Source organism: Podarcis pityusensis (assembly GCF_964106645.2).
Source record: "Podarcis pityusensis genome assembly, chromosome: 3".
NCBI classification, from domain to species: domain Eukaryota; kingdom Metazoa; phylum Chordata; class Lepidosauria; order Squamata; family Lacertidae; genus Podarcis; species Podarcis pityusensis.
The window spans coordinates 55310353-55333115 of record NC_138026.1 but is presented as its reverse complement, the minus strand read 5'-3'; positions in this window follow the sequence as shown (position 1 = coordinate 55333115).

The window sequence follows — 22763 nt, the reverse complement described above, 5'->3', positions numbered from 1 at the left end:
CTCCATCCCACGACACTCCTCAACCCTCAGGAGTGGGCTTCAGTTGGGCAGAGGTGGGGTTCCCATGTGGCGGGAGACTGGGAAAGGCCTGTTGTGTGTTTAGAGTTCTGGCAACACGAAGGGAGAAAAGGGCACCTGTTTTCCTGGATCGGACATTAAAGAATATGCTCCAAAGAGTGTGCATGCTTCTAAGCCAAAAGCAGAAATCAAACACTCTGCCTTTTGGTGCCTCTCCTATGCAGCCAAGCAATTATTTTGTATCAGCACACTTTTGGAGGTTCAGCAGCCGCACAGATCGTTAGCAGAGGAGATACTCTGATATGTAAAGCAGTTAACCAAGGTCTCGCAGCTGAATGTTTTAATTTATCTTCCCTGGCTTTAAATCTAGCTTCTGAAGACGCTATCTGGAACACTTTTTAAAAACACACACGCACCCACGTCACCCACTCCCGCACTTGAGCAGCTGCACAAGACTCCTGTTTTTCTGATTGCTGCTATCTAAAAGAGAGGAACCCAAAACAAAGTAATGCTTCAGCTGATAAGGGAATTACTTTGCTAAAAGACAAGGCAACCCAGGATATTTGGCACAGCTGGGGGGAGAGCAGAAGGTGCCCCTCTGCTGGCTGCTTCCTTCCAGAAAGTTTCAAGGTCTCTAATTAAGCAACTTCATGGTGGGAGGCGGTTGCTCGTTTATATCCTTAAAGCAATTAAGAGCTCTGTCCGCACCACACACCTCGTTTAAGTAATTGCTGCTTTAAGGACAGCCCCAGTAGCTGCTTTTTAGCAAATGCCCCTGCAAGAAATGTTACACAGTAGCATTCAAGGATGGAATTCACAAGGAGATTTTGCAGTCAGAGAATGGGGTAATTTAGTCTGTAAACTGAGCAATATGTATTGTGTTAGCATGAAGCAACATGCATTTCAAAGGCACAGTGTGGACTCTCAAACACTCCTTTCCCCTGCTCTCTTGTTGTGCTACCTCTTTGCTGCCCGCAACTAATTAGGAATGGCTTGCTCAATACAGGGAAAGATAATAAAATATGGTCTACAAGTGGAAATTTAAGAATGGCTCTAATTCTCCTGGGTGTTTAGGCATCTTATTGTACCCCACTCACTATTTTGCTTTTTAAGAACTCTCAGCAGGCCACTAACAATGGGAAGGTTTCTTCCAACTGTGCTTGCTCAAGCTGAAGAATTACATATCAAAGGGCAGTGAAGAGATGCATTGTTTCTGGTTAGGTTCAGACACATTTTCTTCCCCTGTTTGGCTGCAGGAACAGCATAATACAGATTAAATGTGGACGGGGCATAGATCCCATCAGAAACCAAAGACACAAAATACAGAACTGCAGAAATAATAATGAATGAATAGCAATGAAAAGGGTGGTGAGATTTCCTGTTCCCCTGTGCATTAAATATGATGCACAATGGGCTGTGCAAATAATAATAATAATAATAATAATAATAATAATAATAATAATAATAATTGAAATTGTACTTTGATTCATATTCTAAATGTGCCTTTTTTGACTTCATAATTAATTACTAAGAAGACGAAACGTAGTCACAATTATGGCTGATGACAGCCACCCTGCCAAGCAGGGCTGCCAGCATTATCAAATTAGATTACCCTAATGTGCTCTATGTGGCATTGCTCATACTGATTCAGAAACGTCAGTGGGCAGAGAATGCTGCTGCCTGACTACTGATGAGCGCTAGGCAGCCTGATTGGATTCCTACAATTTTAAAACATTTGCTCTAGCTACCAGGTAGTTTCCGAGTCCTATGTGGTGGTTTTGACCCATGTGAAACCTTAAAGAAGTCTGGTAGTGCATTCACATGCAGATTATTGAGGACATCATGGTGCTCGTGCATGTAGCAGGCCTTATACTGAGTGCAACCACTGCTCTATCTACCTCAGTATTGTGTCCACTGGCTGGCAGCAGCTTGCCAGCATTTTCTACATGGAGATGGCCTAGGAACTGAACCTGGGACCCTGTGCATGCAAAGCAGGTGCTTTATCACTGAGCTATGAGCCTTCCGCAGCTTTGTGCAGCGACTACACGATGTCATACTCGTCAAAATGCTCTTCCATTTTTTGCTGCCTCCATTACTTTCTCTATATGTCACCCAGTGGTGTTTTCCTAGGTGGTTCAGGCCCACAAGTGTTTCGGCTCAAATGAGGTGGCAGAACCCTCAGTGGCCCTCAATGATTTGGTTTGCAAAGCATTTTGAGAATAGAGATTGCTTGTACCTGGGCTTCACTGTTGCAGCAGGAATTGCTCCCCAAACCTAGAGCCCAATTCAACGTGCTGGTTTTAGCCTACAAAGCCTTCCTTGGCTCAGAATCCTATCACCTCATGTGCCACTCTTCCCCACATGGAGGGTGATAACAAGAGAATGGACTCTTTGGGTGGCATTTGTGTAATTCTCTCCCCAGAGAGGCTCACCTAGGCCATCACAACTCCCAGAATTCTTTGGGGGAAGCCATGACTGTTAAGTGGTATCATAGTGCTTTAAATATATCCTAGTGTGACCACTAACATCTTTTGGGTGTCTGGAGCAGGTATTTTTATTCTGCCAGACATTTCAGTGTTAATACCATTCAATTTTGTATGTATGACTATTTTAGTTGGGATTTTTGTTGTTCATTCTTGTGTTGCAAAACTGAGGAGAGAGCAGTTTTGTTTAATAATTATTATTTGAGGATGCTCATATTTAATCTGTTATTATTAATTTTAAATGCTGCATTTGTATGAACTCTGAATTTTATTGCTGTAAGTCACTTGGAGGCTTTTCTGTGGAAATCAGACAATTAAAGTAACAACCATGCAGTGACAGCAAAGTAAATAAGGAAGTTACAGGGAATTGGCTGTGTTCTGGTCAGTTCCCCTTCAGCTTATTATTCTTTGATTATTGCAGTGCTAAATTCCTTCCTAGATTTGTATTATAGATGATCGACCAGTATCTATTGCCTTTTGCACAGAGATGACAAATGCAACTTTTAGGCGCTGGTGAAGAAAATAATATTTGTTTTAAAATTGCTTAGGAAAAACATGCCCTTGAGAAGGTAAGTGGGAACAAATAGCCATGATTTAGCAGGATGAATTTTAAACAGGGTAAGATCTTTAAAAAGAAAACAAAGGGGAGAATGTTGTCTTTGAAGAGATCAGATTAGCAACCTTCGCAAAGAGCCAAAACACTACAGATGCTCTTGTCGCTTCACTAGATTTTCTCTGTTTCTCTTGTTCTCAAGTGTTTTCCCCAAAGAATCCAAGATTTCAAGTGGAACGTCCCCCCGCCCACACTGAAACATAAGGACAAGAAGGGCTTTAGGGCACAGCATTACAATTTTTAAAAAACAGCAACACAGAATATGTTTAAGCTGATCTTCTTTTTTAAAATTTGACATTGGAATTCTAGGCTGGCTTGAACAGCTGCCCAATATTTGCAGATTAATCTTATCCAGTAAGATAAAATTAGCTCCATCTTTTACAGAGGGGAAAATAATCCTTGGCCAGCACCATTTATTCCTTCAGGCCAATTCTAGGTTGTTGGTATCTCTTGAGCAAGATGCTTGAAAGGTGCCCTCCACCTGTGCTTATCCATCATCTTCTTCACCACTGTAAAGAGTGGCCTCTTTACAGAAGACAGCCCTCTGTTTTGAAGGGCTCTCAGAAGACAATCCTCATTTCTGAAGATGTCCCCTATTTCAGGACTGTCCATTCCAGGTCTGGTTTAAAGATAAAGAATCATGAATAGGGAGAGCCTGGAAGGTTAGGGTGTCCGTCAACAAGGTGTCCGTCAACAATCAGTTGCATCTGCTCACTAAACTGAGCAGGCACACACAAGTCACCTGGTATCTTCATGATTAGATGTATTGTACTTCTATTTAAATTATAATAACTATGTCTAAATTTGACCTATAAATATATGTCACTATGTGCACATTTTATGCAAATTTGGTGATTTTTTTTGGTGATGCAAGTCCTCTTCTTTGGCAATGCATCACTGGCCCCCTTACTATCTCAGCCTCCCACTGACCTGTATTTCCCTCTGAGCTGATTGCATAGTATCTTCCTAAGAGAATGGACAAACTAAACAGAATGTTCTGGTTCTCCTTCTTGCCCCTTTGCCCCCAGCTCCCAGCCCCTCTAGATGGTCCAGAAGGATGTTATGGTCGATGGTATCAAAAGCCGCTGAGAGATCCAATAGAACTAGGAAACAGCACTCACCTTTGTCCCTAGCTGGCCGGAGATCATCGACCAGTGCGACCAAGGCAGTTTCAGTCCCATGATGAGGCCTGAATCCTGATTGGAAGGGATCCAAATGATCCACTTCTTCCAGACGTGCCTGGAGTTGTTCTGCAACCACTCGCTCAATCACCTTGCCCAAGAATGGAGGATTTGAGACTGGGCAATAGTTGGCCATATTGGCCAGGTCTAAAGATGTTTTTTTTAAGAAGCAGTTTAATGATCGCCTCTTTCAGCGGGTCTGGGAAGGCTCCCTCACAGAGAGAAGCATTCACCACCCCGCGAAGCCCATCGGCCAGCCCTTCCCAGCTAGTTTTTATAGGCCAGGATGGGCAAGGATCAAGGAGACAGGTGGTTGGTTTCACTCGTCCAAGCAGCCTGTCCACATCCTCAGAAGTAACAGATTGGAATTGATCCCATGCAACTTGACTAGACAGGACTCTAGCACTCTCCCACCCCGGCCCTGCTCCCATGGTGGAATCTACCTCTTCCCGAATCTGAGCAACTTTATTTGCAAAAAACTTGCAGGAGATCATGTGGTCCGTACTGGGCTCTGATAGAGCAGGTGGTTCTGCTAAATTGCGAACCACCTGAAAGAGTTTCCTGCTGCTGTTTTCTGCAGATGCAATAGAGGTGGAAGAAAGTCTTCTTCGCCGTTGCTATTGCCACTTGGTAGGCTCAACATTGAGCTCTAACCTGTGTGTGGTCAGCTTCAGAATGAGTTATCTGCCACTGGCACTCTAGCCATCTCAGCGATTATTTCATTGCCCTCAGATCCATGGAAAACCGCAGGGCTGTCCAGGCTCCATGCAATCGGAGAGGGCGCTTCAGAGCCAAACAGTCAATAGCGCTGGTTAACTTCACATTTCAGCGGGCCACCAGGGAATCAGCTGAAAGGCCATCAACATTGGATAAAGCATCCCCTACCACTCTCTGGAAACCATTTGGAAACCAAGTGGTGGGGGCAGACCATCTGAATTGGTCCCACCTCCCTGCAGAGGGGAAGGGTCATGGAGAAGTTCAGTTGCATACCTTCCAACATGTCAAGGTAAAAACTGGGATGCCATTTTCCAGGGTTGCACTCCCGTAAGAGTCATGTAACTCTGGTGCTTTTGCGTGAGAGAACAACACCCCAAGGGACGCGGGTGGCTCTGTGGGTTAAACCACAGAGCCTAGGACTTGCCGATCAGAAGGTCGGCGGTTCGAATCCTCGTGACGGGGTGAGCTCCTGTTGCTCGGTCCCTGCTCCTGCCAACCTAGCAGTTCGAAAGCATGTCAAGTGCAAGTAGATTAATAGGTACCGCTCCAGCGGGAAGGTAAACGGCGTTTCCATGCGCTGCTCTGGTTTGCCAGAAGCAGCTTAGTCATGCTGGCTACATGACCCAGAAGCTGTCTGCAGACAAACGTCGGCTTCCTCGGCCAATAAAGCGAGATGAGTGCCGCAACCCCAGAGTCGGCCATGACTAGACCTAATGGTCAGGGGTCCCTTTACCTTTACTTACAACACCCCAACACGTGTGTTTGGGGGTGTCATGTGAGATTTTGGCCCCCCAAAAGTGCTTTTGGGGGGCAAGATCATAGTGCACAATCACATCATCCAAACTGCTTGTTTTCCCAGGACAGTTGACGTGTATGCTGATATAGTAGTCAGAAATGGAGCAAAATCTAATAATCAGTCCCAAACGCAATGGTCTAAGCTTTACTTTAAACTCTTCTTCTCATTCGCCACATCTTATTTCCATGACCAGAGGGAAATTTAGGAAAACCACCTGAGAGAAGACTGAAGACTAAGATGACAATGTCAGAAGACGGCTCTTCCACGTTTTGCATAGAAGATTTGACCACTACCCTCCAGAAAGTAATGCAAACAAAAAACCTCAAAGAGTCTTAACAGCACTTTCAAGACTAACAGGAACCTTCATGTTTTGACTGACCATCAGTCATCACAACATTGGCAAGGACTTGCAAAGCAGATTGGAGTCATCATGATGTCAGTTTCCAGCTCTCTACTAGAACCAATGGGAACATGTAGAGCTGTGTTGGGAAGGGTCCATAGCTCAGTTCTAGAGCATCCACTTTGCATGCAGAAGGGCTCAGTATCAATGCCTGGCACCCTCAGAGAGTTAGAGTGGATGCTACTGAGCTAGATGGACCAATGTTCCTATTAGGTAGAGGGCAACTTCCTGTGAGTTTTCCACTGCAGGGAGGCCATTCCTGTGACAATGGCCTAGTTCACACAACACAGTGAACCTACCCACTTTGTACTCCCTCAGTCCTTTTTACTCTCATACTGTGCTGAGATATTTTGGGCTCAGCTGTGGTCGGTGACTTGGGGCTTACAAGAATATTACATTTTATCCTACTGCCTAGTCCCTTTTTAGCACCTTGTTTATGGTCTGGAGGAGACTCTTGAGAGTCCCATGGACTGCAAGAAGATCAAACCTATCCATTCTTAAGGAAATCAGCCCTGAGTGCTCACTGGAAGGACAGATCATGAAGCTGAGGCTCCAATACTTTGGCCACCTCATGAGAAGAGAAGACTCCCTGGAAAAGACCCTGATGTTGGGAAAGATGGAGGGCACAAGGAGAAGGGGACGACAGAGGACGAGATGGTTGGATAGTGTTCTCGAAGCTACCAGCATGAGTTTGACCAAACTGCGGGAGGCAGTGGAAGACAGGAGTGCCTGGCGTGCTCTGGTCCATGGGGTCACGAAGAGTTGGACACAACTAAACGACTAAACAACAACAACAATTACACTCAGAATGGACAGTATGAAAAAATGAAAACCATAACCAAAAATATGTATTTGAAAGCTATTCTTAAATCTCAATACGGTATTGGTAGCTTTAGTTGATCATTGATACCCACAACTTAACCATCTAGAGTGGTTAAGATTTTTTGACAGGCAGTATGAAATATGAGTCAATTTTTGGAACTGGGCCTGATGCATCATATGCTGTCCAGGATTCTTGAAACATGCCAGTGTGGCATACTGGAAATTTTCCTCATTTTTTTAAAAAAAACTTCAAAGTATCATTTTTAACTGTACAGCTGTTACTATGAAAAAGTGCTTGCCTCCTTAAAAAAAATAAATCATTATTTGTGGAAGCACAATCTTTTGTCCATTTACACAAACATCTGTTCACATCATGCTCTACTCTTGTTATTCACAGTGGTTGCGTTTCCAACTGCACATAAAGCAGCACTTTGGTCTGTTATGTATTGCTTGCTTGAATTGCTTCCTACCACAGCCCTCATGTGAATTCACAAATAATGCACTGTCTGGCATTTTCCCTGGTGTTAAATTTCAGACACTGGCACAACATTCCCATAAATGCATTTACAGCTGATTTAGAAGTGACACTTATTGGCAGTTAAATTCAGATACAATGCTATCAACAGGAGAAATGGCAAAGGAAAAATACAAATAAAAATCTGTTTGGAAACAATAGCATTAAATCATTGAGAGGGACGGCCTTTGCCAACCTGTTTTGGACCACAACAACTATCAGCCCCACCATGGAGGACATAGGGTGGGTGAAAGCTGATCTAGTATAGTTTAGATTCTCCACAGCTCAGCTGAAATGTGTCAGCTTTGAGGGGAGTTGTAAGAATTTTGAGAAAATCAAGAGATGGTTCTATGCAGATTGTGTGTGTGATGTTAGGAATGGACAAACCTGTCATTTTTCTCTCAGTTTCTCTCTCCCGCCCCCCCAATCTTCTGGATCAGTTTGCAAATGTATTCAGTCATTCACTCATATTGATTGATTGATTTTTAATTTAAACTAATGAAATATACCCATAACACAGAGCTTAGTAGTTGTTCGGGGGGGAAGCTTATGGTGGTAGTTTCTCTTCCTCCAAACGGAGCCCAGGGTAGCAAACAACCAAGCAATAGAACGATACATTTTAAAATAAAATATAAACATATTAAAAACATTAAAAACAATAAGAAGATCAAAAAATATTTCTTTAAACAGTCACAGCTAATAATTTCCCTGTTGCCAGAAACAGTCTCTTTCAGCCATCCAGTACCTGGGTAAACAGTAGGGAAGCACTGCTTGCCTTCAAAGACCCCTTCTCATTAGGGCAGGATAGAAAAGTTTGCAGATTGTTCCCAGTTCTTGATAATTTTTTTTTTATTAAAATTTTAAACAAACAAAAAAAAAGAAAAACAACACACACAAAAAACAATACAAAACTTAACAATAAAATCACAAAACATAACAATTAAAAACAAACTCTCTTTTCCATTTCCAATTTTAAATTACTTATTTTCTGGACTTCCTCATACCTCCCTCTTTTGTATTCCAATCTACATTGTTTGTCCAGCAGTTTCTTTTCCACTTTTTTAATCCCAATCTTTAATTTAATAACTCGTTAAGATATATAACTTCAACTTTTTTAAACCTAATCCTTGATCTTAATGTCATACAACTTTAAATTTTTCCCTTTTATTTTCAAATTTCCATTTCTTTAAACATCTTTAATCTTGATCTTTAATCTTAATCTATCCTTAACTTTAACCTGTACAGCTGGAAACCACTTGTTTTCAGTCCAACATCACTCTAACATTCCTTAATTTTGCAGTGTTTCTGAAGATAGTCTTTGAATTTCTTCCAGTCTTCCTCCATCGACTCTTCTCCCTGGTCACGGATTCTACCAGTCATTTCCGCCAATTCCATATAGTCCATAAGTTTCATCTGCCATTCCTCCAGCGTGGGAAGTTCTTGTGTCTTCCAATACTTTGCGATAAGTATTCTTGCTGCTGTTGTTGCATACATAAAGAAAGTTCTATCCTTTTTTAACACTGTTTGGCCCACTATGCCCAGGAGAAAGGCCTCTGGTTTCTTAGGAAAGGTATACTTAAATACCTTTTTAAATTCATTATATATCATTTCCCAGAAAGCCTTAATCTTTGGGCACGTCCACCAAAGGTGAAAAAATGTACCTTCAGTTTCTTTACATTTCCAACATTTGTTATCGGGCAAGTGATAGATTTTCGCAAGCTTGACTGGGGTTATGTACCACCTGTATATCATTTTCATAATATTCTCTCTTAAGGCATTACATGCCGTAAATTTCATACCTGTGGTCCATAACTGTTCCCAGTCAGCAAACATAATGTTATGGCCAACGTCCTGTGCCCATTTAATCATGGCCGATTTTACCGTTTCATCTTGAGTATTCCATTTCAGCAGCAAGTTATACATTCTTGACAAGTTCTTAGTATTGGGTTCTAACAATTCTGTTTCTAATTTGGATCTTTCCACCTGGAAGCCAATTTTCCTGTCCACAGATTGTTCCCAGTTCTAGGCATCATGAACAGCTCTTAAGATGCACTTTAAGGGGTCAGTAACAGCATCTCCCTTATTCCTGCCCATGCGTAGTGTAGCACAATCTGGTTTGTGTTCGGTGCATGAAATTTCCATTTGTGATAGCTTGGAGTTTTGTTTGAGTGATTCTCTGAGCTACTGCCACAGTTTAGTGGCCTCTAGGACTAGGGCATATAGAAGAAGCCAGTCAACCTCATGTTTTCTCAACAAATATACAAGTTAGCAAAATTAGACCGGAAATTGCATGAGGACTTATCATAATCTCAATTTCTGAGGTGTAGTAGGGGAAACTAAAAGAACCAGCATATTCAAAATAAACAAATTAGTTGTTTAAATTAGTAAATTAATTAATTAGTAAATTAGTTGTTATTACTAATAGTAATAACAATAGTGTCATTTGACTATCGCAGCCTCTTTCGTTTCATTTAATGTGGCAGTGCAGAAAGTACTTCCTTAGTTCCCTACACATTCCATCTCAAGTTCTTCTGCATCCTCTCAAACGCCATCAGATCACAAAAGAAAACCAATTAAGGAAGCAAGATGCTTATGACTGCTATGTCAAGAGTTCCATTGTCCCCTCGAAAGGCATGCCTTTCACATGAGACGCTGGATCCATCATTGTGTGTATCACAAGTGAATTTATTTCTTATTTGCACTAAGATGTTGCCAACAGTCATAACTAGGCACTTGGACTCATTTTGCGGGTGGGGGAGAAGACAAAGGTGGAGATGCAGATGACATATTTTTCCCTACTGATGAATATATTTCTTTTTGTTTTCCAGCATGAAAATATCTCTGGCTGAGCAATGAAAATGAGTCTTTACAATCAATGAAGCAAATATCTGCACTTGCTTTAAAATGCAACTGAATCTCAATATATGCCTCAGTCACTTGTAATAAAGTTTAATGGAAGACATCAGGCACAAAATCACAGCTCTTCAATGTTAACTTATGATACCTTTGCTAGGCATTTGATATTTCAGCTGTAAGTGACAGATTAAGAAAATTAGTATGTCCCAATTAGTATATCCGCTCCATTTCCTCCTTCTTCAAAGAGCTGAAAAGCACAAAGACAGTATAGTTTGGGAAGCTGGCACCTTTGATGCAGACACCAAGTCAGATCGTGTTTGGCAAAGCACCATTCAGTTCACAAACTCCACTTCAGAGGAAAGAAACAGTTTAAGGCACAAATACAGTCTGACTTTGCCACATCAAAGCCCTTGAAAGAAAGAAAAAACCTTTCAAGAATTGCCTGCAACATTTTAAGCTTAAAAGACACATTCTGAAAATTCATTCAAGTACCAAAGTGAGGCTGCAGTCCGAAACACACTTAGAGGAGAGTAAGGTTGCAATTCTATTCCTGCTTACCTGGGACTAAGTTCCATAAAACCCAATGGAACTTATACCTGAGGATACTAAATGAGAAGGCAGGATTGCACTGTAAGTGATTCCCAACTGCATGGAACCATTCAGATGCACAACTTTGAGCTGCCTGCATGGATGCCAGAAGCTTCCCTTCCACGGCAAATAACAGCTTCAGCAGAGATTTGGGGGAGAGTACAATATGGGGACAATAAAGAAGGCTGATCACCGAAGAATTGATGCTTTTGAATTATGGTGCTGGAGGAGACTCTTGAGAGTCCCATGGACTGCAAGAAGATCAAACCTATCCATTCTTAAGGAAATCAGCCCTGAGAGCTCACTGGAAGGACAGATCGTGAAGCTGAGGCTCCAGTACTTTGGCCACCTCATGAGAAGAGAAGACTCCCTGGAAAAGACCTTGATGTTGGGAAAGATGGAGGGCACAAGGAGAAGGGGACGACAGAGGACGAGATGGTTGGATAGTGTTCTCGAAGCTACCAGCATGAGTTTGACCAAACTGCGGGAGGCAGTGGAAGACAGAAGTGCCTGGTGTGCTCCGGTCAATGGACACGACTAAATGACTAAACAACACAATATGGGGGGGGGGGGGACCCCTTTCTTCCTATACACCTTGTTCCAGATTCTGTTTAGAATTTAATGGCATGTTGTTTTTCTCCTTGAACTACTTACATTTAGGGATTTTTAAAAATAAAAATGGTTATTATTATTATTTGATTTTATATACCACCCTATACCAAAGGTCTCAGGACAGTTCAAAGAATTTATGGTGCTCCTCCTTGAAATATGGAAGTCAGATGAGGATAAATTAATATATTGAAGCAGAATTCTTTAGAATAATATTCTAAACTATATCAGACAGATAATTCAAAGATAATCAATATAGATTTTTAAAGGGAATATTGCAATACCATGTGATCAGGAAAATTTAGACAAACCAGTAGCATGGAAAGAAAATAAGGCCTCAGGACCGCATGAATTTATGGCTTTATATTATAAAACATTTGCATTAAAACTAGTTAAAATGTTAAGGAAAACCATCAGTGAAATATGGGAAAAGAAAACAACACTGGACTCTTGGGAAGAGGCAAATATTGTGGTAATTCCAAAAGAGAGGAAATATATGTCTAATGTATCTTCTTATTGAGCCACCTATCTCTTAAATATAGACTATAGGATTTTCACAGGGATATTGGCAAAAAGATTAAATTCTACAATGAATCAATACATAAACGTAGGCCAAACTGGCTTTATCTGGCAGTAGAAAATGAAAGATAATAATATATAGATGAAAATAGATATAATCATTTGTTTTCTCATTGAACAAACGGGAGACAGCATCGCTATTTCTCAGTGCTGAAAAGGCATTCAACAATATCAAATGGAGCCTGAGTTACAGCTGCTAACAGAGATAGATTTAGGGGAGCATGACTGGTTTGCCAACACTGGGCCTTGAGCCAAGAGTGCTGCAGGGGGTGCTGCAACTATGACAAAGAACAGAAGGCAAGAGGCGGGGGGGGGGGAGGCACTGAATTTTGGCGTTGCACAGGATGCTGCTGAAATTTTAAGACCCAAAGTCTGCCACTGTTGCTATGATCCCAGGTGCCACACCATGTAAGCATGGGAGCAGCATCATTGTTTGTGCCAGGGTTGCATCATGTAAGATGCATAATGATAACAAACAAAAATGGTGCTTGGATCCTTGCAACATAGCAAGTGCAGCAGATATTTCACATGATGTGAAAACTGAAAGGTTGAATTGTGTTAGAAACATGTTCCTAGGTCAAATGTTTTCAGGTTTGAATACATGCTGGCATCACGTTTTCCAAGGGGGAAATGGCCAGTGCTTCTTTGACACAGCATGCCTTTCTGTGGGGATGAAACTAGGCTTTATTTCACCCAGGTCAAAGACCCAGTTTGGCACCCCCCAAGCACTTTTGCATACACACACACAGGCTGGGAGCCTCAATGGTGCCCCTCTGGAGGCTTCTCCCGGGACAGAAAACCCGGCTAGTCCCCTCATAGCTATGGCTCTGCTTTCTGCATTCTTCATTTCTTCTTAAGAGTATTGCAAATGGTGGACTGGGGCTTCCTTTATGACAGGCAGCCTCTTCTTTCCTCTCTGTCTCCTTTTCTGTTTTATTTTCTCTTTGGCTAAATGCGCTGCTTGTCATTTGGGTCGGCTTTCAGATATCATTTTATAATCCGTATACGGCGTCTTCATAAAACGTGTTTACTTTTGGTGTACAATGCACGCATTACAAGTAGGGCATTGTAATTTACAAGGGGGCCAGTTTGCCTTCCAAGTCTCTACGTGGGGGCATGTGCCAAGTACAGCTGGTTGAAGCATAATTGGCAATCCAAATTGTACTGCTTAAAAGGTAACCAAGCTTGGGCATAAAAATACTTCTGGCTGAAACAGTATGAGACAAAACAGAGAATCAGGACTTCCGTATGACTTATCAATTGCCAGGTTGCGCCATCATAACTGCTGGTGTAGGGGACTTAATGCCGGATTGCTTCCTTATATTATATACTTTCTTCACAAACAAAACTAGTATGCCAGGGTGATGTCTCTCAGCAAGCCTTTTGATTGATAAGCTAGTTTCTTATGTGGAAGTGTTTTGTGTAGGGGAATAGTTAACATGTTCCCTTCCTCGCTTAAGTCTGAAAACAGCACAGCCCTGCAACAGATCCTTCACATCAAATGTTTCTTTTGCTGCTCTGTTCATCAGATTTCCTAAGCATCACACATGGACGTTAATTCTGCAGTAGGATGCCACCCTTCCTTTCATATTCTGTGGAACTGAAAGATCTCATCCCATTAATCAGTCTAAGAGTTCACTTTCACTCTTGCATAACAGTAGGCAAAGAGCAATTTCATGTCAAAACAAGGCATGACTCTGTTCTTGTTTAATAGATTTGCCTAATATGGTCCCCTTGACGAATGTCTGCTTCTGCACATATATCGCTTCTTGACTGCACTTAACTGCATGAAACATTGTTTGCAAAGAGATATTATTTTGGTCTACACTGTAACGTTCTTCAATTGTTTCCCCTCCTTCATGGATAAATCTACCATAGGCTAGGTTTGGTCCGTACATTTCTTCTAGCACTTTATAGAAAACAAACTTCACCAAGTTAAAATTCTCAGCAAGGGCCACTTCTGGTGCTACTTGTTGAGACATAGATTTTGACTCTCCTGCCTTTTAAGATTCTTAGCAAAAGGTTAAAGGTGTGATAAGGTGAGTGAAAATGATGTAGAAAAATACATCGTATTAGGCAAAATTCATTTGCCAAAAATTGTATATTTAATGCCAAAATAGCATTAAAATGTGTATATTGTGAGGAATTCACACTAAAATGCAGATAAGTACTTTTTGAAATTGCAAACTAATGTGAAGAACTGAACTTAAAATAGGGAAAAATAAGAAACTGAAAGAAAGCATAATTGACAGATCTGCCCACTCCTAAATATGTGCCAGTTGACAGATATCTATCAGGCCCATCTGTATGTAAAATTGACAGAAAACTGACTATTCCCCAAGGCATGGATTTTAAATATCACAGGAAGAAACATCTAAGAATGTTCTAATCACACAGACTGAAAATTAAAATAGAAAAGGAATCAAAGTCTTGCTATGTTCCCCCAGAGGGGGATATGTAGCTGTGCTGGTCCCTTGCAACAAAAGGAGTCTTGTAGCACCTTTAAGGTTAGCAAATATTCTGGCATAACCTTTCACAGACTATAGTCCACTTCATCAGATGGGTAAGTCTGGTATACAGACTTACAGGTATATAGATACGTGATGAGGAAATTTTAAATGGTGAAGTCAGAAGGAAATGGAATGCAGTAAAGTACAGACAGTGATCATTGCATTACTAACAGCGGCTACACACACACACACACACACACACACACAGTTATTGATACAACACATAAACCTGACATTGGCAAGCTAGTTAACAGATGTAGTGCCTGTTCCAATTCAGTCCACAAGTGATAGCACTGAACTTCTTGAAGAAGTGTAATTCAAGTGGATTCAAATTGCCATCTCCCTTTGAAGTTCCTTTGTTCCAGTTTGGCCACACACACACTGCCTCCATCTTTGACAGCAGCTTGATTTTCTGAAATCACAGCGTGTGGATAAACAACGCCATTTGCTCCTGTCTGTGCATCAAGCTGCAGTTAAAGGCACGGCCAAAGTTCAGTCCTCACAGCAGCTTGAAATCCAGCATGCTTTCTTCTTTTAGAAGAAGCTGCCTCTGCTCAGTTCTGAATCTTCTGCACAGAAGGGCCGCCAACAGAAAAAGATGAGGCTGGCTGCATGTTGTCTATTGGGGGATTTTTGGCAAATGGTCCCTAGGCATGCACACAAACTACACTTAACTGGGGCCACTGATAAGGCAAGTGCATATGTTTGGAAAGCAGTTTCACAAACACACAGTTTCTTGAAGCTATGCTGCTCAAGGATGTTAATTGACCTTCTGTCGATATTGTTCACTCCTTTTTGGCATGATAAGGGCAACTGCAGCTGTAGAATAATCACTTGTCCTCCCTTCTCAGGGGAGCCATTCGATGACATCACCCTGTACAATTTGTTCTGCTGCCTCCCTTGCTTCTGGCCTCATTAATCAGGAGCTCAAGATATCATTGGGGCAGATCTGAGAAGAGCTACTTCAGGTAGCCTAAATAATTTGGCAAAGAGTTTGACTCTAATTGAGATACTTTGCCAGTGGATTTGCATTGACCTCCAGCTCAGTCATCAACTGTCTCAGAGCATTAATTTGCAGATTTAGCACCAGATGACCTCTGGGGCCCACGGCTTTCCTTAGGTGCAGAAATGTCTCTGCAGCATGGGAATATGACACTTTAATCCTTCTGCTTTCATTCCCATAACTCTTGTATGTGAACTGTGAACTGGACATGACTTACCTTTAGAGATGGGGGATTAAATAATTCTTTTAACAATGGCATCAGATGGCTGGCTGGGATTAGGGTAAGACACTTTGAAAATACATGTGTTGCCAAATATCAAAGGTACCAAACTTAATTCAGACATTGAAAACGAAACAGAATTTCTTGTTTATTTGTATCACGTTCCGTCTGTGCACAGGCACGTGGATGCCTGCTCTTCCTACACCAATTTGCCAATCTGATGACTACAAAGACATAGTAATAGCCTGTGCTTGGAAAACTTATCATTTATCACCTGAGAAAAAACTTGTCCAAACACTCATTTCTCTAGAAACAACACTTGGGGAAAGGGGACATGAAATAGGATACTAAGCAGGCTTGAATGTCTTTGTGTCTTTATTTATTTCAGGGTTTCTCAAACTTGGGTCTCCAGTTGTTTTTGGACCACAGCTCCTATCATCCCTAGCTAGCAGTCATGGTGGAGGGTCAACTGGATCAGGGCCACAGCATTGTCCTAACTGAAATCACCCCCATCACATACACACATGGCTTCCATTTCTCCCCAGGAGTGAAGTTTCAAGTAGCTGCAAATATAGCACAAATACTAAAGATATGATTGACATCTAGTCTAGTTTGGCCCTTAGAGGCAAGCTCATTTATTGTGGCATGAGTTTTCACCAGCAAGGAACATGCCTACAAGAAGGAGGCTACAATAAATGTCATACACACCCTTCCAATGTTACAAGACCCTTACATCATTTTAAATGGGTGAGGCAAGCCCTCTTGTTGCTAAGCAAAGTGCAAGCATCTATTTGATGCCTTTCTCTACCATTTTTCTGCATGCTTTAACAAGAGAATCATGATACCATCTTTGAATGAATAGGTTTCTCACATCCAAAAGCCAGCATGAAATATAATCAACCCATAGCAGCACAGAGCAGAACAATGTAAACAACAGATTCAAAATAAAGTATATAATACATGCACAATCTCCATACAGTCAACACTACATTAGCAGCCTGTTAAATTCCTTCCTTTAACAGACATGCCCTTATTTTGGCAAATGCCAGGGCAAATAATGCCCATAGTGCCCAAAGAAGTGAGTAGTATACAAATAAGTCCTATCCAAAGTCAATCCAGTAAAATCACATCCATTTATTTCAGTGGGTCTACTCTGAGTATGACTTCAACCCCACATGCCCTTGTCACCCAATAAAAAAATACTAGTTTTAGCATCCACATGCGAAACTTCAGGATTTATTGATTCAGAATTTGTTATTGGAGACATGGTCAACCAAAACCATCAGCCTTTCTTTAAGGAACAGGGAATAAGACTCATTGAACTTAGTAGAACTTACTTCTGAGTAGAAACACATAGGATTGCACTGTAAATAATTATCTTCTAGCTGCCATACATCAAGTGTTAAGTGAGACATATGCATGTGAGCCCAGCTTAGGCAGGTGCTTCTCCTGTGTAGGAACAACTGTCATACCCACACCCTACCGCAACTTGTATATGCAAGCTTTTCATGTGCCAAAGACTTGCAGCCCCGCTAGCTCCCCTAGCCAAGTTGACAGGCCTTTGCTGCATTTGGAGAGGGAATAAAGGAAAATAAAATTAAAAACCCTCCCCCTCTTAACCTTAGGAGCTTGGGATGCGATAGCTCGAGAACAGCTGCTTTAGAAGAAGTGATCGGAGTTGGCTGAGTTTCTGCATTGCAATAAAAGGTATGACTGTAATAATAATATTCAGCCATAAGCCTACATTTGGCGCCAAATCAAAGAAAAGTCATAAACAGCACCTACTGCGTCATGTCATCCCAAGAACCACTTTCATCATTTCTTGAAACAGTGGGTTGTGTACAGCTCTCTGCTTCTTAAGCCTCTCCTGCATAACTTACCTGTAAATGGTTTTGTCCTGTGGGAGGAAAGGCTTTTGCATCGTCTGGTCGTCATGGTGAATGAAAGGATGGAATTCTACCCTGCAGTGAGGAACCATGATCTCTGTGGCTGAAGACAGATAAACATTAACATGTTTTTTTTAAGGGGAATGTCTTTCCCTTATGATATTTCATATTTTTATGACTGAGTCATTTCTGGGAGATGGATTGAGAGGTATTGACTTTAAAGTAACAATTATGTGTTCTTTCCATTGAGGAGTCCAAAGGGTGGTTTAATCAGTCCACTTTTCAAAAATGTATTTGATTTGCACCTTTATCCCTATTAAGCCTGGTACTTCTGATGGCTGATGAAATCTTTGTGCTGGCTACACTGTTTGGTCTGCCTCTCATAAAGCTGCCTGGAGGAAATGCTCTTTGTTCAACAATAGGCTTGCTGTGCTTGAATAACTGAAGAACAATGGCAGAAGTGTGGGAACTATTGGGAACTGTTCAGTCATGGAAGTGAAAAAAGTTACTGATGAATTTCAGGAAGAGAAATAATTGGCTATCACATCCCTCGCCATAGTTTCATGCAACTGGAAGACACTCCCAAGTCATTAGTGATCTGTGGGTTTGAAGGACATGCTAGAAAGCACGTGAATCAGCTTGTTTGTTGAAGATATTTTCCCCCTGCCATTGGCAACAAGTTTAGGTGTTACACGTGCCCAGTAATGTCAGAGTCAATGACAGGTCAATTGCCCTGACTCTAATGGTATAAGGTTCTTTCTGACGTTCAGACCACATTCATTAGGAACCCCACTCTCTCTTCATCCTGGAGAAGAGTGACTAGTGGGGTGCCACAGGGTTCTGTCTTGGGCCCGGTCTTATTCAACATCTTTATCAACGACTTGGATGATGGACTCAAGGGCATCCTGATCAAATTTGCAGATGACACCAAACTGGGAGGGGTGGATAACACCCCAGAGGACAGGATCACACTTCAAAACGACCTTGACAGATTAGAGAACTGGGCCAAAACAAACAAGATGAATTTTAACAGGGAGAAATGTAAAGTATTGCACTTGGGCAAAAAAAATGAGAGGCACAAATACAAGATGGGTGACACCTGACTTGAGAGCAGTACATGTGAAAAGGATCTAGGAGTCTTGGTTGACCACAAACTTGACATGAGCCAACAGTGTGACGCGGCAGCTAAAAAAGCCAATGCAATTCTGGGCTGCATCAATAGGAGTATAGCATCTAGATCAAGGGAAGTAATAGTGCCACTGTGTTCTGCTCTGGTCAGACCTCACCTGGAGTACTGTGTCCAGTTCTGGGCACCACAGTTCAAGAAGGACACTGACAAACTGGAACGTGTCCAGAGGAGGGCAACCAAAATGGTCAAAGGCCTGGAAACGATGCCTTATGAGGAACGGCTAAGGGAGCTGGGCATGTTTAGCCTGGAGAAGAGGAGGTTAAGGGGTGATATGATAGCCATGTTCAAATATATAAAAGGATGTCACATAGAGGAGGGAGAAAGGTTGTTTTCTGCTGCTCCAGAGAAGCGGACACGGAGCAATGGATCCAAACTACAAGAAAGAAGATTCCACCTAAACATTAGGAAGAACTTCCTGACAGTAAGAGCTGTTCAACAGTGGAATTTGCTGCCAAGGAATGTGGTAGAGTCTCCTTCTTTGGAGGTCTTTAAGCAGAGGCTTGACAACCATATGTCAGGAGTGCTCTGATGGTGTTTCCTGCTTGGCAGGGGGTTGGACTCGATGGCCCTTGTGGTCTCTTCCAACTCTATGATTCTATTCTATTCTATTCTATTCTATTCTATTCTATTCTATTCTATTCTATTCTATTCTATATCTCTGGTTATTATCAAATATAAAAAGTAACTGCAATTTTTTTTCTTATATGCTGTTTCTCTTATCCACCCCCTTTTGTTGCAGTTTAGTCTCTTGTTTATTAAGTAACAACCCTTTGAATATTGCTGTGAATCTTAGGGCACAGGTGCCCTAGTGGGCACAAGTGCCATCTAGCTCAGTATTACTGGCTGCAGCTCCCAGACAGCCCTTCCTGGAGAGGCCAGGGATTGAGCCTGCAACCCTCTACATGTGCTCCAGTCCTGAGCTATGGCGATTCCTCAGATCCTGTCTCCAGTTGCTGAAATCTCTTCATCAGCTTAGGCCCTGCCTCCACTGGAACTCTTGACATGGCACCCTGATCCAATGTAGGATTTTGGATGTGCTTCCAGAGGGATCTCTGGTAACGAGGTTGACTCAGAAAATCCAGACTCACTGTGACAGCACGCCTTTGGATTGCTCACATCGTACCTATTTTATTGGTCACACAGAATAAGAATAACACCCTGACAGAACAGATCTGTATCTCTGCCAGGTTCTGTCATCCTTCAAAAGGAGTCACGTAATGTAAGGGTTGGCTTTTTGATTCCCTTTCCACCCTCTGCCTTTTTAAATGGAGGTAAACAGGAAGATGAAGAGAGGAGTGCTGAGCTGGAGACCCAGCAGGTTCCAGAATTTCTTCTTCAGCTCTTGTCGCCTCCCATTGGAGAGGGAGCAGAGGATGACTGAGCAGCTTCATATCATTCTTATTCTTATTATTATATACTATATATTTAAACCCTGCCTTTTCCTGACAAGGACACAAGACAGCTCCAGTTTACTGCATTCAATCTGGCATTTGAAGCCACCATTTTCCATCAGATTAAATGATTTGTAGGACCGCAACATCTGATAAACTAATCCGTTAGATTACACGATGGAAGAAACCTCTTGTTTGACTAAAATGTCACCTTCTAGGTGAATCAGAGAGCAATTTAAAAAGAAGTGATCATTTTCAATTACAAGCAGTTACAAATACTATAGACAAGCACCACCTTATAACAGCTCTTTCCCTTTCTTACACAGAAGTGGACAACGTTTCTAAAATGGTTCCTGCTGTCACAAATATGTGCGTTGTCTAAACCAAAACAAGATGTTCTTTTCCTTTCAGAACCACTGGGCTCTATCCAATGTTATGTGAGCAGACCTTGAAACTTCCCCTCCCGCTCCCCTGCACCCCCAAATGTAGTCCTCAGGGTCCCCTAACCCTCGAGATCAGGATGCCCAAGGGCACACAAGGGGAAAAGGAGAAGAGGGAGGTTTCATTACACTAGTGGACATGTCTTCCACTTGCAGAAGGATGCTGTTAGATCCAGCCTGATGTTTTCTTCATGGATTCAGATGAAACAGATTAATGGATTATTTTACTGAAATATAAATGATTAAGGCACATTTAAGGCATTCACAAGGGAGCAATGAATGTACGAGGGGCAGCATTACAGAGGCAGTCTCTTTCCCCAACCTTCAACCTCTCTTCTGGGGAGGCTGTGGGTGTATATAAATGCTGCTCACAGGAATACGAATGAAGGTTCATAAATTGAGGTGAAGCCTGCAACGGAAATGCCTCTCCAGCATGGACATGCATTGTTTGCTAATGGATGCCTCACCATTTATTTAATTAGGTGAAAAATGCAATTAATTTGAGAATTGGAGCCACTGGTGCATAAGCACGCTTTCAGCCTATTTACTGCAGCATAGTCCCGCTGAAAACTTTAAGGTTACTGTTGCGTTAGATTTATGAAGCAATCAAAACCACTGTTTTGATTGCTTCATAAATCTAAGCCTTAATAATGAAAAAAAATCATATGCCTTTCTTCATTTTTTTGCCATTTGCCATCTGTGTTTCCTTATTTATGCTTTTGGGTAGGATACTAAAAAGTAGCATGTACAGAAGTGGTTTTGTAAAAGTTGCTTGTGCAATTAGAAAAATGTAATTTGCAATTTGTTGTGTCTGTGGTGCATAGCGAATCTTAAACGAGAACATTTCTAGAATCAACTGATAGCAGGGAACTAACAGAATCATGTGGCAAGTTAAAGACACAATTTATAAAGGCATCAGCTTTTGTGGGATTAGATTATGAAGTGCCATATTATTAGAAGCATTTTCTCCTAAAAAACACACCACACCCCTCAAGACAACAAACTGCCTCCCGCTTCTTTTTCCTTTGTGGGATCCCTGTGTTTACTTGAGGGAACTTTCACATGCAAATCATAACAAAGTCATAAAGGGGAAATTAAAATAATGCAGCAATCCTAAACTTCTTTACTTGAAAGTTAACTTCAGAAGGTGCAACCTAAATCTGCTTCTACCACAGAACAGAGGAGCTACCACCGTCTCTGCAGCCGAGCTACTCATGGTACCAGAAGATGGGGGCAAGGCAGAGAGATCCTTGTGCCAGGTTCAGGCTAATGCAGCAGGTGGCCCCAGATCAGACCCAATGCTGGTCACCAGCAGCTGTGAGAGCAGCTCAGGAACCAGTGGATTCCAGGGCAGCTCAGCCTCACCTGCACCCCTGTAACCCCCCATTTTGGGGCTATTTCTTGGCCTGATGGGCCTTCTGCCTGCCCACACATTTGATAGGTGGGATATGGATGTCTGTGCTGGCCGGTGGCAAGTTGAGTCAGCAGAAGCAGGTGGAGGGATGCCTTCAGTCAGTCAAGCTAACCCAAACTAGCTTGGCCTAAAGGGGATTTGGCCTGCCTCCTTACTTCCACATTTGGGGAAGACCCAACTGCACAATTAAAAGAGGATTTATGACAGAAACTGGATACTGTCCTATTGTGCTGGTCCTGGGCTCCCTGTGAATCATCCAGAGTTGGTTGTGCTCCTTACTATGGCTGAAATCCTGGAAGCACTGCTAGTGCATATGTCCTACTGGACAAGGCATGATTTGCTTCCAGGTAGCTATGAGTCTTCTTGAAGCTATACAACAGGCTAGTCAGGATGACTAACTTAGGTTCTGTTGCTTTTGGTGGGATTTGCAAAGTAGTCCTGATGGCTTGGAAGTTCTTGGATTTGGTGAGACATGATCCCAGTAGGGTATGGACTTAAAAGTGGGATGGAGAATCATTGAGTTACATGTTTAGG